The following is a 13,028-nucleotide window of genomic DNA, read 5'->3' on the forward strand; positions in this document are numbered from 1 at the left end:
GGAAGCTACTCAGACCAGAATATTCAACTTTTTCATAAATGATCTGTAGAAATCAATGGCTTCTCCCTGCACCCCTGCAGCTTGTTTCAGATTGCTTTGAAAAATAAATCGAGCTGCTTCCCGAAGTATTTTCCAAGGTAATCTGACTTGGGGTGTTGCCCACCACTTTTCTGTCTCAGGGGTTTTTACCACCAGGAGGGACTTTCTGCTAGTGTGCTACTATTGCACCAGAGAGGAAAGGGTGAGATCAAATCTGCTGTTCCAGCTGGGTAGGTCTTGTTTAAAGGAAATAAGGGAGTGGCTTTGGGGAGGTCTTTGCAGCGCTTCAGTCCAAAACTTGAATCCTGAAGAGAATTGGGGTGCTTTGGGGGTGCTTCATTGAGCTCTGAACAGGTGGTATGAAGTGAAGCGGGTCACCCCCAAAGCTCCTCCTCCCTCCTTCTCCTCTTCTTCCTCCTCCTCCTCCTCCATTACTGTTTTCCCAAGTATCGTGTATTGTATTCCATTCAGCCAAAGAGAGCCTGAGGTCATCGAGTGTGGAACTGAATAGGAAAGTACTAGGAGAGAGGGGTTGTTTTGCACTTCAAAAAAACCTACACCAGAGATTAGGGATAGTGACCTCCTCCTAGTCACCTCTTAAACATCTAACTTATCTGCGTATGCCATTAGTTTATTACCTTTGGTTAGAATTTCTGAGAACAGTACATTTTACCTGCACCTAGCACAAAAACTACTGAGCCAAACTGTCTGAAATTTGGCACGTTCAGTAACCTGCATTGGGGCTGCCAGGTGCCCAGATTTCATGCACTTCTGTGGAAACAGTGAAAAGTCATAGATCTTTACTTTGAGAGTTTTTGTTGAAAAAAGCACATTTTACCTGCACCTGGCACAAAGACTACTCAGCCAAACTGTCTGAAATTTGGCAAGTGGAATCATCTCCATGGGGGCTGCCAGGTCTCCAAATTTATGTATTTATCGTAAAACCCAAAAAGGTTATGGCCATTCTGTTTCCCAGTGCAAGTCAATGGGAAAATGTAAAATCCAAATAATTCAGATATCTGAATTTCACTTCATATTTGAATCCAAAGCAAATCGGATTGGGTCCATATTGTTTCAAAGTGAAGTGGGGCTGATTCAGAAGGTCTGAATCGGCATCTGAAGTGAATTGGGGGGGGTCCATGCACAGCCCTAGCTTTGAGGGACCTGGGGGTTAAGCCATAAATTCTTCACATAAATGGTAATTTGCGAAGAAGGCTGAGCTGTGTGGGTGGCCACGTTCTGCTCGCCGGGCACCTGCAGACCACCCAGTGGCTTGTCACACACAGCAAGCAGGTTCAGGTGGCCAGCAGGGGTTCAGTGAGCAGCACACAGGGTGAGCTACGGTGAGTTCGCCCATCACTAGTTTATACAGAGAGAAGCAACCCTTATGATATGAACCAGAGTACACGCTTAAACTTATTCACTCAAACTGTGTGGCAGTTCTTTCAACACGTGAGTGGAGAGTGGGGCTATGCTGACTAGCCCCCCCCCCCCACTGCCAGAGTCATGTGCTGACTTGTGCAGCCCTGAACAGCTACATGTACCACAGGAACATCTGCAGGAAAGGTCCTTTAAATATATAGCTGTACAGAGTTCCAGATTGTGTGGAAGCTTTCATATGTACAGGTAGCTAGTAGATGCTGGGGTGGGACTAGCTGGAGCATGATCCATGAGTGATGTGGGTGAACAGAGCTATACATAGAAATTACCTAGGGAGGTAGTGGGCTCTCCCACCCTGGAGGCATTCAAGAAGAGACTGGACAGCCACCTGTCAGGGATGCTCTGACTTGGATTCCTGCATGGAGCAGGGGGTTGGACTCAGTGGTCTTGTAGGCCCCTTCCAACCTTACTGTTCTTTGATTCTATGTACGTGGATCAAGTTCATTGCAATGGTGGAAATATGGGAATACCATTAGCGATTCTTGAGTCACCAACCATGACTGAATCTACACATAGCAGTTATACTGTTATCATACCATTATCGTAACTGTTGGTGCCCATTAGTGTCATGTGTACCAAAAGTTATGATAATGGTATGATAGCGGTATAATTGCTATGTGTAGATTCAGCCCATGTTGATTTTCACTCTGAAGTGCAATTCCTGCTGCAAGTACCTACACTGTTTCTATTTTCTTACTGTAGGAAGATTCTGTAGGATATCTGAGTATATGCACAATTTTATAGCATTCATTGTCAGTTCAGATAAATGCCATGCCAGCATTTGAAAACTCTTTAAATAATACTTTTCTTTGTATTATTTCTTTGTCTCTACTGCTCACCAGCATTTTCCCATCCCACCTTACATATATTTCAGCAATATAAGCGTCAAGGTGCTGCGAAGCCTGTAAAACAATTTTCGAAACCAAGAAATGAAAGCTGGATTCAAAGCAATTTTCACTGAACATACCCTTTTCACCTTCAGGAATGGAGAGGAAATTGTCTTCCTTGGGTTATTTCCAAAACTATTAATTTAATAAAATGTGAAAGAGTGAATATCTCCATTCTTTTGAGGGGCAATTTATGTTTCATACAGCTTTGCCATTATTCAAAAGTGTTTGTAATCTGAAGACAGCAATTGTCTGACGACAGTATTATATTAAAACCATTGCCTAAGTAATAAAATATTTTTTTCAGACAGTTGTTAGAGTCCTTTATATTTATTCTGGTGGTTTTTGCTGATAAATCTGTGCATCCTTTTTCTTGCTAAGCGAGAAATCCTTTTTCTTGTTAAGCGAGACTAGTTTGGCATCTTACAGCCCATTCCCCTGATACAAGAATGATTTTCAAACATGTAGGAGCCAGTATAGTTCTCCTGAGCCAGGCTTAGAAATGGAATTTGGGGATTGGTAAAAGTCCATCTTGAATGGGAGGTGAACTTTTAAAGCCCTTGAATTCTTCGTCGGCTTGGATCAAAGCACAGCTGGAGGAGAATTCCTCAGTTCCTCCTTGCTCCCGCTTGCTCATCTCCCAAACCAATCCTTGCCAGTCCCCACCTCAAAACACACTTTCCTTACTTCTATTCAAAGGTGGGAAAGGACTATAATTCCCATCATCCACAACCAGCATGGCCATTGAGCTTATAGGAACATAGGAAGCTGCCTTATACCAAGTTAGACCATTGGTCCATCTAGCTCAGTATTGTCGACACTGACTGGTAGCGGCTATCCAGGGTTTCAAGCAGGAGTTTTTCCTGCCCTACCTGCAGATGCTGGGAATCGAACCTAGAACCTTCTGCATGCAAAGCAGCAGGTGCTCTGATGCTGAGCTAAGGCCCCTCCCCTTATCAGAGGCATGAATTCTCTCCTCTCTGACACACTGATGAGAATGTTAGAGCAATGGAAAGGAAGGAGGGAAGAGAAAAATCCTCCCTCCTCTCACCTTGCCTGTGCCATGGCTACTACCAGTTAAAGCTAAGGGAAAGAAAGGGTAGAGTATGTTTTGGAGGCAGGTAGGATGGTTTTTTGGTATGTGGGGGGACAGCAATGTCAGGTGAGTAATCTTTCATTTATAAATCTGTTTCTATGTTATAGTTCTTTATTTGGGATCTTTCTGTGTCTATTTTTTTGTACAATTTGAATCTATAAACTTTCTGGATTAGAGCAGAATGTCCTCTTCCTAAAAGGGAAGAAGTCCTTCCATCGAAGAAAGGTTGGTTCCACTGGTGGCAGAACTGTATCCAACCCATTGCATTTTTTACTTTTTTATATTAGTGAAGGGAGAAAGGGTATTGCCCAAACTCCCTGCAGCGTAGGCAGGGATAAACCTAGTAGACTGCAACCACCCCTGTACGTCCACCTCAGCCAGGGGATTCTCAAATCTTTCAGGACACATCTGGGCTTGTAAATAAGGGTTCAAGCTGGCACCCTATATTTCAAGCTCTAAGCCTGAAACTTTAAATAGTAGCAATTAGCCAAGCAGAAGGCTCTGACTTTAGTACTGGAGTTTGCCTGGAAGAAAGCATACACAACTCTAGAGGTAGAGAAGAAATTTATTTATATAGGGGAAAGGAAAGGGGATAAAAAAGATACAAGAGGTATCTTTGGGACTCGATGGCCTTGTAGGCCTCTTCCAACCCTACTATTCTATGATACTATTCTATGATAAGAATCAAAGAGAACCTTTGGAACAATATTCCAGGCAAAAATAACAAAGCAATACCTAAACCTATCCTGTATGTTACCTAAGCATGGGTCTCTCAATAGGGCAGGACCCAATCCAGGATCCAAGAGCTCACAAACCCAAATGCAAGTTGGCACAGGTAGGTGGAGATGACTGGGAAACTTCCAGCCTCCCCTTTTTATCTTCAGGCCCTTGGCAATTCTGGGAAGATCTCCAATAGCCAATCACACAGGCTGACTCCAGCAGTGTCCCCAAAACCCTGTGAAGGATGTGCTGAGATGGGGGAAGTTCCCACCAGAACACAGCTGAGATCATTCAGCCCAATTAACTGAGGCTTACTTGGGCCTTGAAGGCCAGGGCTGCCAGGGCCATCTTGAGATGACGGACCCACAGGTGGTTGCATCACTTCATGCTCTTTCAGCCTGACCAAAGGAAAAAGTCTCAGAGTACAGAAAGAAAACAGAGTTCCTGACAATATTCATATCTACCTACCATCTATCTTAGGGCTGTGCACTGCTTCAGCCCAAATCCCGAAGCAGATCAGGGTGATTCGGGCCAAAGTGGTCCAGTTCCAAAGTGGGTTAGGAGTGGCCCAAAGTGAGTTGGACTGCTCCTGAAGCATTTTGGGCCACTTCGGCCTGATGCAGGCAGCTGCCCTCTGAGATGCATGAGCCCCCTGCTCTTTACCTAGACCCGTGGGGAGCTCCCACAGCCATCACCATTTTGGAGGGAGTCGCCATGGTGACTCTTCTTCTTCTGGTAAGTAAATGGTGCATAGGTTGTGGCCCTAAAGGGGCCATCTATGCAGTATTACAGGCGTAAATGGGCCATTTGTGCCTGTAATGTTGCATAGATGGCTCCTTGACACCTGCAATCTATGTACCATTTACTTACCACAAGAAGAATGTCGCCATTTTATAAGAAAATGGTGACTCCCTCCAAGGTGGTGGTGGCTGTGGGCACTCCCCATGGTCCAGATAAGGAGAAGCAGGAGGTTCACGAGTCACGCAGCTGGGTCAGGGGTGGGTGCGGGCACGGGGCTTGCACTGCTGGGCAGGGGGGCACTTTGGATGTCTGGAGTGGGTCGGGGGGGGCTGCACAGCCCTAATATATATGTTCAAATCACTCAGGAAGAAAGAAAGAAAGAAAGAAAGAAAGAGAGGGAGGGAGGGAGGGAGGGGATCAGGCATTATTGTTCATGCGTGGTCCTTGGAAGCATTTCAGTTTTGATGATCTAACTGTGCAATCCTAGGCATGTTCACTGAGAAGTACATCAGTGATTTCAGTGGGGTGTATTCCCATTAGATATAGAGCTTTTAACATCTATTCTCCGGGATGTATAAATTACTGTGGGATTAGTACAATTTTTTAACTTTTTCTATGAAAAAAAAAAATACAGTCTCCTGAACAATGTGGAAAGCATGGTATAGAAATAAATAATCCAGAGCCTTATCCTGAAGAATTTATGTGGGAATTTCAATCTACCTAGCAGAATTTATATGAGCAGGAGAAGACTGGGAGGGGTAAAATCTGGGCAAGATGAGTGTAAAGTTAATCTTTACATAGACACTATAGCATTGGTCTTACAAAGACCAGCTGAGTCATTCAGGAAAATGCTAGATGTGTTAGAAACATTTGGTAACATTTCAGGATATAAAAATATAAATAAGTCAGAATGGGTGGGTTTTAATCTGGAAAAAAGGGAGAAAGAGCTGATTACTAGAACGTTCTTAATCCCATGGAGAGACTCTGCAATTAAATATCTGAGAATATAACCCCAAATTTAGAAAATCTTGTCCCCTTTAATCATAATAAATTTTGGGAAGAAGTCTATAAAGATTTTGAAAGTTGGAAACATTGGCGAATACCCTGGGCTGGGCGTATATCTATTATTAATGTGAATTATCTACCATGATTATTTTTCCTGTTTTTGAATATTCCATTACAGGTGAATACATTGCTTGCTTAATGGCAAAAATTAATAGTAAATCTCTTGTGGGCAGGGGAAAAAGCTAGAGTAACTGCCAGGTTACTGTATCAACCATATAATTTAGGGGGCATAGCATTTCCCTCTATTAGGTGGTATTATACAGCATCTATGTTGACAGTATTAAAATCATAGTTCACAGTGGATAAGGGAACAAAGACAGAGCAGCATAAATTAGCAACATACATTAATGATACTATTTGGTTTTGCAGCGAAAAGGATTTGGATATGATTAGAGGAAACCCCTGAACTAGGAATCTGTTTAAAATATGGCAAATGTTTAAAAGCAAACTCAGTAAAAGTAAGCCAAGTCCTGGTTTTTCACCATTAACACCAATATATTACAATGAACAGATAATAAATACAAATATTCTTGCTGATATGAATACCTGGGAAGAAAATGATTTAATTGAGATCAGGAAATTGCTCAGAAATGGGCTATTCAAGAGTTATGAGGAACAAACAGGGAAAACTCATATCTCACTTTTCCAATACTTACAAGTAAGACACATACATTTAATGAATTTAATAGCTAAATATGGTTCCTTGAGGGACTGTTCTGAATTTGAAATGATGATTACAGGTCATTTATGCAGGCGGACAGTAAGTCAAATCTATAGAATACTGGCTAAACAAGATGTAAGGAAAAACTCATCAGGCCAAATGGGAAAGGCCTTAGGAAGAAATACTGAAGACATGGGAGTGGATTTGGAAGACCAACCTCAAAAAGCACACTATGGATGTACATCAAGGAAAGATTTACAAGCTTATGTTTAGATGGTACTTAACACCAACTATACTAAGGAAGCAATCCTATGGCCTGTAGGCGGAATCGGGGGCAGGGGATAGGATAATTCAGATTGCTGGATCGGAGGTCAGAGACAGTGTTCTGACCATGGATCCAGGAATCCATGCTCCTGCCCCTTCCCCTCTCCTTCACAGCCAGTGAGGACAGAATTACAGTGACTCGCTCTCTGAGGTTGCAAAGACAACCTCAGAGAAGGGGTAAAGAGGGCGTGCTGGTAGGTGGGGAGTGAAGGGTACTGGGGAAGCTGGGATATAATGTATCCCCAGGCCTCCCCAACCTACTTCCCTCCTGCTGCTCCACAGAGGCCCGGTTAGAAGGGCAAAGAACCCATCTAGAGAAAATGCAGGGCTCTGCATAAGATGCCCATAAGCCTCTGACTTAGAATGCTTGTGAGCATCACCATAAGATTGCACCCTAAATACGATCTATTACCAGGCTATGGATGAATGCTGGATGTGTGGCTTGGAGAGAGCACACATTCTGGATATCTTTGGGATGTGTCCAGTGATTGTGAGATGTTGTTCCTCAGTGTTGAACAAGATCCGTTTCATTTTGGCATATGCCCTTCCAAAGGACTCATTAGCAGTTCTTTGTGGATATCTTGAGGGCATCATTGCTTGTGCGGATATTGAAAGGTGATTCACCTCTTAGCAGCTGCCTGAATGGCAATCAGTTGAGTTGGAAGGTTAACCCACTTTCAATTAATGATTGGTGTCTCAGGGTCTGAGATACAGCTACTATGGTTGAACTGACTAATATGATAAGAGTTAGAGAAGGGAGATTAATGGAGGATCAATTTATAGAAATGTGGAGTCCTTTATTATTTACTGGAATGAAAAAGCTCAGAAATAATTAAAAAAAAACTTTCTTTTCTGGGGGTGATTTAATGTCAGCTTTGCTATAAAAACGGACTGTGTTTAAATTCTTCAGGCTGCTTTTATTTTGTGATGAACTTTGATGCTAAAATGTGATCATCGTGAGCAGTATTTAGTGTTATTACATATCGAGTATTATGAAATCACTGTGTATTCTGTAAGTAACAATAAAAAAGAATTTTAAAACAATCAGTCTACCTATTAGGACCACTAGATGCATTAGTGGTGTACTTGTTCCCCAGTCATACATGGTTCCAGGGCGTGGTCTACAGGCACATGAGGCAGTCACCTTACTGAAGCTAAGCAGGCCCGGGTCTGGTCCATCTTTGGAGGGTAGACCACTTGGGAATTCTAGGTTGGAACCTTAAGTTCTGCAGTGGAAGAAAGGTGGGATATACATGTAATAAAGAAATAGAAATAATAGGTTTTTAAACCCTCCCACTACATGTGGTTTAACTTCAGCCTGCCTGGAATACCAAGTAGCCACCACCTTTCCCTGACTGCTGATTGCTTGGTAGTTTCCTGGCCTTTGCATGGTTTCCCCCCACCCCATTCTAAAAAGTTGAAATGTCTCTCCTGAGTTTTAGTTACTGCCAGTAAGAGCTGAACGTTAAAATATGGTGGTACTTGGGATGTTTTGATCCTGCCTCCCTTTGCCTTTGTCCCCACCTCATTTTCCCACCGGTCCCTCCCACCACTGGAATGTGGCCCCTGAGAGCTTCTCTGAAATTGAATTTGTCCCTTGAGATGAAAGAGGTTCAACATTCCTCCTGTTAGGGATGTTGAGGGTGCCCGATTCCATCTAGGAATCCAGCAGAACCCCTCCTGCCTGCACCCCGCTCGCTGAGCCCGTGCATCCCTGCCCGTGCTCGGTGAGCAGCCTGCACTCACCCCAGTGGCCTTGTCGAGCTCCACAGTCACCATTTTTTTGAAAAATAAAATGGCGATCGCAAAAATGCCCATATATGCGTATGTGTGAAAATGCTCTTTTCGAAAATGCACATTTTTGTGCACACCCAAATACGCACATTCGCAACAGTGGGCATTTTTGCTATCGCCACTTTCTTTTTCAAAAAATGGTGACTGGGGAGCTCGATGAGCCCACCAGGGTGAGTGTGGGCTGCTCATTGTGCATGGGAGGGGCTTGACGGTGGTCCAGGGACTGGCAAGCTGGGGCAGGGTCTGGGCAGGCACCCGGAGAACCTAGACGGGGTGGATTCGCACATCCCTACCTCCTGTGCCCCCAGACATTACTCCTCTTAGCCAGGTGAGGTCCCATTTAGTTGAACCCCCATATAGGAAGTGATATTGATTTGGAGGGGGGGGGAATGGTTGTAAAGCTACAGGAAAGTAAGTAGTGGGCATAAAAATAGTTCAGCTCCCCTCGCCTGCTTATTCCTTTGGCTCTGAAATTCTACCCTGCACCTCCTTTATTCCTGACTGGAACTGATTCCAGTTTAGAGATCTGTTGCTGTCACATCTAATTTGGCCCTTAGAATTAGACAGCAAGTGAAGGAGGAAACACTGGAGATTCTAATCACAAAAGAAATTAGACTACATGAAATTTCAACATGCAGTGTTTGAGATGGTAATCCAGGATGACTTATCTGTGATTAGTCACAGCTCCTTGAATGGTTTATTTTCCCCCACTTTGTATATTAATGATCTCCATTATCTGAGATAGATATTCTTAGAAGTGCTGTATGCTGATAGCAAATGAGCAGGGACCTTCTGTTCAGAGTGCTGTACTTCTCCCTTCTGCCTATTAATTATTCGGGTTCCCAGCAGCAAAAATAAATAAATAAAAGTGATGAATTTGGATTTCTTAAATAAATGATGCATTATATGGTTATGGCTGGGTTATAAAAACAGGGGATTTGAGTTTACACAATGCCATGTGTTGTGATCAGCATCGTGTGGAAAGGAAGAAATGCCCCTTTTGGCATGAAAGTGGGTGTTTTTTGCTTTGGGGTTGGGGGGCATGTGCTGAGTCAGTCAGGCAAGTGCGGCAGTCCCTGGTCCCTTGCCAAGCCACCATTTTGCACAAAATGGTGGCTTATTCTTTTTACGCAAAGGGCTTTTTATGGAAATAGCGGCCGTAAAGAGGTCATTTATGCAAAATGACAAGTGCGAATGACCATTTACGCCTCTAATTTTGCATAAATGCCTCCTTTACAGCCACCATTTATGGAAAAAGCCCTTTTACGTAAGAAGAATGAGCCGTCATTTTGTGCACAACGGTGGCTTAGCAAGGGAGTGGGTGGGTGCTCGCTGGGCCTCGCAGACTGGCTGGCAGCTTGCGTGGCATGGCAAGGTGAACAGGGTCCGTCAACAAGCTGTGTGCGAGGCAGACCTGGGTGAGTTTGCCCATCCCTATGATGCAGCCTGTGAGCTGTGTGTTGCCCACTCCTTCTCTACACCCTTATAACCAATAATATAAGTCAAGATTCACAGTCCCTTGAAGAGGCCCAATATATATCTTCACTGCCTTTGATTAAGTGGCTTGGGCTGCAGCAAGTTCTGAGAAAGTTCTGCGGTGATAGTTGATAAATATGTATTTATTTTAATTTTTTTTTAAAAAAATCATTTCTATCCCACCTTTCCCTCCATGAAATGCAGTGGAGGCTGGTGGCTCAGATTTTTGTGGGGCTATGAATCCATTTTGGGGATAGGGATCAGCAGCTTTGACAGCTCCTTCAGAGCTCTGCCTGGTTTTGACTTAAACCCAAAATGGATTCACAGCCCCATCGAAATCAGAGCAACCACCATCCACTGATAAAAATGCAAGGGTATGGCCTGGTCCAGCTTCGGCTTTGAAACTTCCCTTGACATAGTGCCCTTTAGTGAGCCCTCAGGGAGCGTGGCATTCCTCTGATAGACACTGGGCAGCTATCCATGTTAATTTCACACAATACCCCAATACAGAGACACTTGGGGAGATTGTGGGAAATGAAATGACAGGCAGCTTGTCACTGAGCATTATAACATTTTTTTAAAAGGTGGTCCCAGGGAAGGCATTGATAATGGACCCTGCTGGGCCACTGGGATCTTAGCAGCTGTCTAAGGGTGATATTTGGTGCGACCAGGCCTGGCTGTGTCAAACTGAACCTTCCTTGATATTCTAGCATCACTTCCCTGTTTTATTCATACAGTCTTCTCCTTGACCTTTGATTTCTCCTGCTGCCTTGGTATAAACTGACGAACTCTGTGGTCACAGCTGAGCTTGGCAAGGACAGGTGGCATAGCCTATTTAGCTGCCATTGGCTTAGTTGCTGTGAAGTCACAGAGGTGCTGAGCAGCCCTGGCAACTGGGTGCTAAGGAGGACATGGGACGCCTTTGAATTCTATTCATCTATCTTTCTAAAATTATTTTTAGAATTTTTATTTTTAAATTTTTATTTACCTTTTGAATATTGAATAATTGAATTTGAATATGAACATGCATAAACAACTGCTTCACCACTGCCTGGACATGTGTACGGCACTATTCAGACATTGGTTTGAATGCACATAGAATGGGCTATAGGATTGCACACACTCATGCCTGCTGGTCCTGGTTAGTGTTAGGCAAACCTTCCCTGAACATATTCGTTATTTACTTGGAAGTAATGAATTTGTCCATGCCAGCTTGGATGCAAGTTCTCCTTTAATACGAAATCTCATTCCGTGTATATGCATTTTTTCACATGTGCAATATTAAGGCACACCATGGGAGCTGTAGTTTGGATCGTGCAGTGTGGCATGACATCACGTGCATGTGCCATTTCTGATCAGTTGTTTTCATGTGGCTGGCTGCCTGTGTGATGATGTCATGTGACGTTTACTTGCCATTGTTGATTCCTGGTATGAAGATGGCCTGCAGAGTTGTTCTCCTCCTCCTCCTCCTCCTCCTCTGAGCCAGAGCTGAGGTGGTGGCGACAAGGAGGGAAGCAGCTAATAAGACTGCTTCAAGTAAGGTGTTTTTAGTGTCTAGGTGGTAGGAGGTAGGAGGACTGCAAGTGTGTGTGTGTGTGTGTGTGTGTGTAAAATCTGTGTGCTACTTTACTGTATATGCTCTGAAGCTTGTAATCAATTCCAAATTTAATAGCAAATTCATAATCCTACAAAGATGAGCATTATGAACGAATGAGTTTTGACCAATGAAACAACTAATTATAAAAACTGGCAGCATCATTAGTCTTCCTCCCTATACACATTTGGTGGGGAAAAAATGCAAGTGATGGACAAACTCACCCACTGCTGCCTCACCCTCCACTCATCAGACTCCCGCTAGCTGCCTGCCCCTGCTCGTGCCGGGGGGTGAGCTGCCCAGAGGTCTGCAAGCACCCGTCGCGTGGAGGGCAAGGCGGCAGTGGGTGAGTTCATCCATCCCTAGCCTGGGAGGAGGAAGCCATGGTGGCTCGTTGTGGTGGTGGAGGCAGGAGGGGAGCTGAAAGGGAAGTGCCATGACACTTCTCTCTCAGTTTCCATCCTGCTGCCGCTGCTGCCAACCAACTGCACCTCTCTCTTCTGGGCGCCAGCAGAGGAAGGTGTGGCTGTTCAACAGCAGGCAGCAGGATGGGGAACTCTCAAGGGGCCATGTCAGCAACATTACAGGCATAGACACCTGTATAGTTGCAGACATGCCCCCTTGAAGGCCTCCATTTGCATATACGGGATAGTTACGGAAAAGAACGAGCTGCCATTTTCTATTCAAATGGCTGCTCAAATGGGGGCCTTAAAGGGGCCATGTTCACAACAATACAGGACTAAATGGCCCCTTTTTGTGTATATGGTATAGTTACAGAAAAGAAGGAGCAGGCATTTGAGTGGAAAATGGCACTCGGGGAAGAAATGGACCCTCAGGTGTTTTCCTGGCTCTGCATGGGCCAACCCAAGATGGCCATGGTCAAGATGGCAATTTCTCAGTGGGCTTCAAGCCCCAACCAGTGCCCATGCCATCCCTAAATGCAAGTAGGCTTGTAATGCTGAACATGCATGGGGGGTAGAAAGGCAGGAAGTACAATTCCATCACACACATTCCAACAAACATCCCAACAGCACACACGTACGTGTGTGTATGTTTGTGTTCTTTCTTGATACATATCACAGTTTTTATTCTATAGGAGGAAGATTATTATTGGAATATTCAGAAGTAGATAGGAGTGAGCAGTGAAGTAGCCAAGTTTGCTGATGACACCAAACAATTTAGGGTGGTTAA

Source organism: Heloderma suspectum, chromosome 4 (assembly GCF_057233095.1).
Source record: "Heloderma suspectum isolate Gila_16-S chromosome 4, 16-S_ref, whole genome shotgun sequence".
Taxonomy (NCBI): domain Eukaryota; kingdom Metazoa; phylum Chordata; class Lepidosauria; order Squamata; family Helodermatidae; genus Heloderma; species Heloderma suspectum.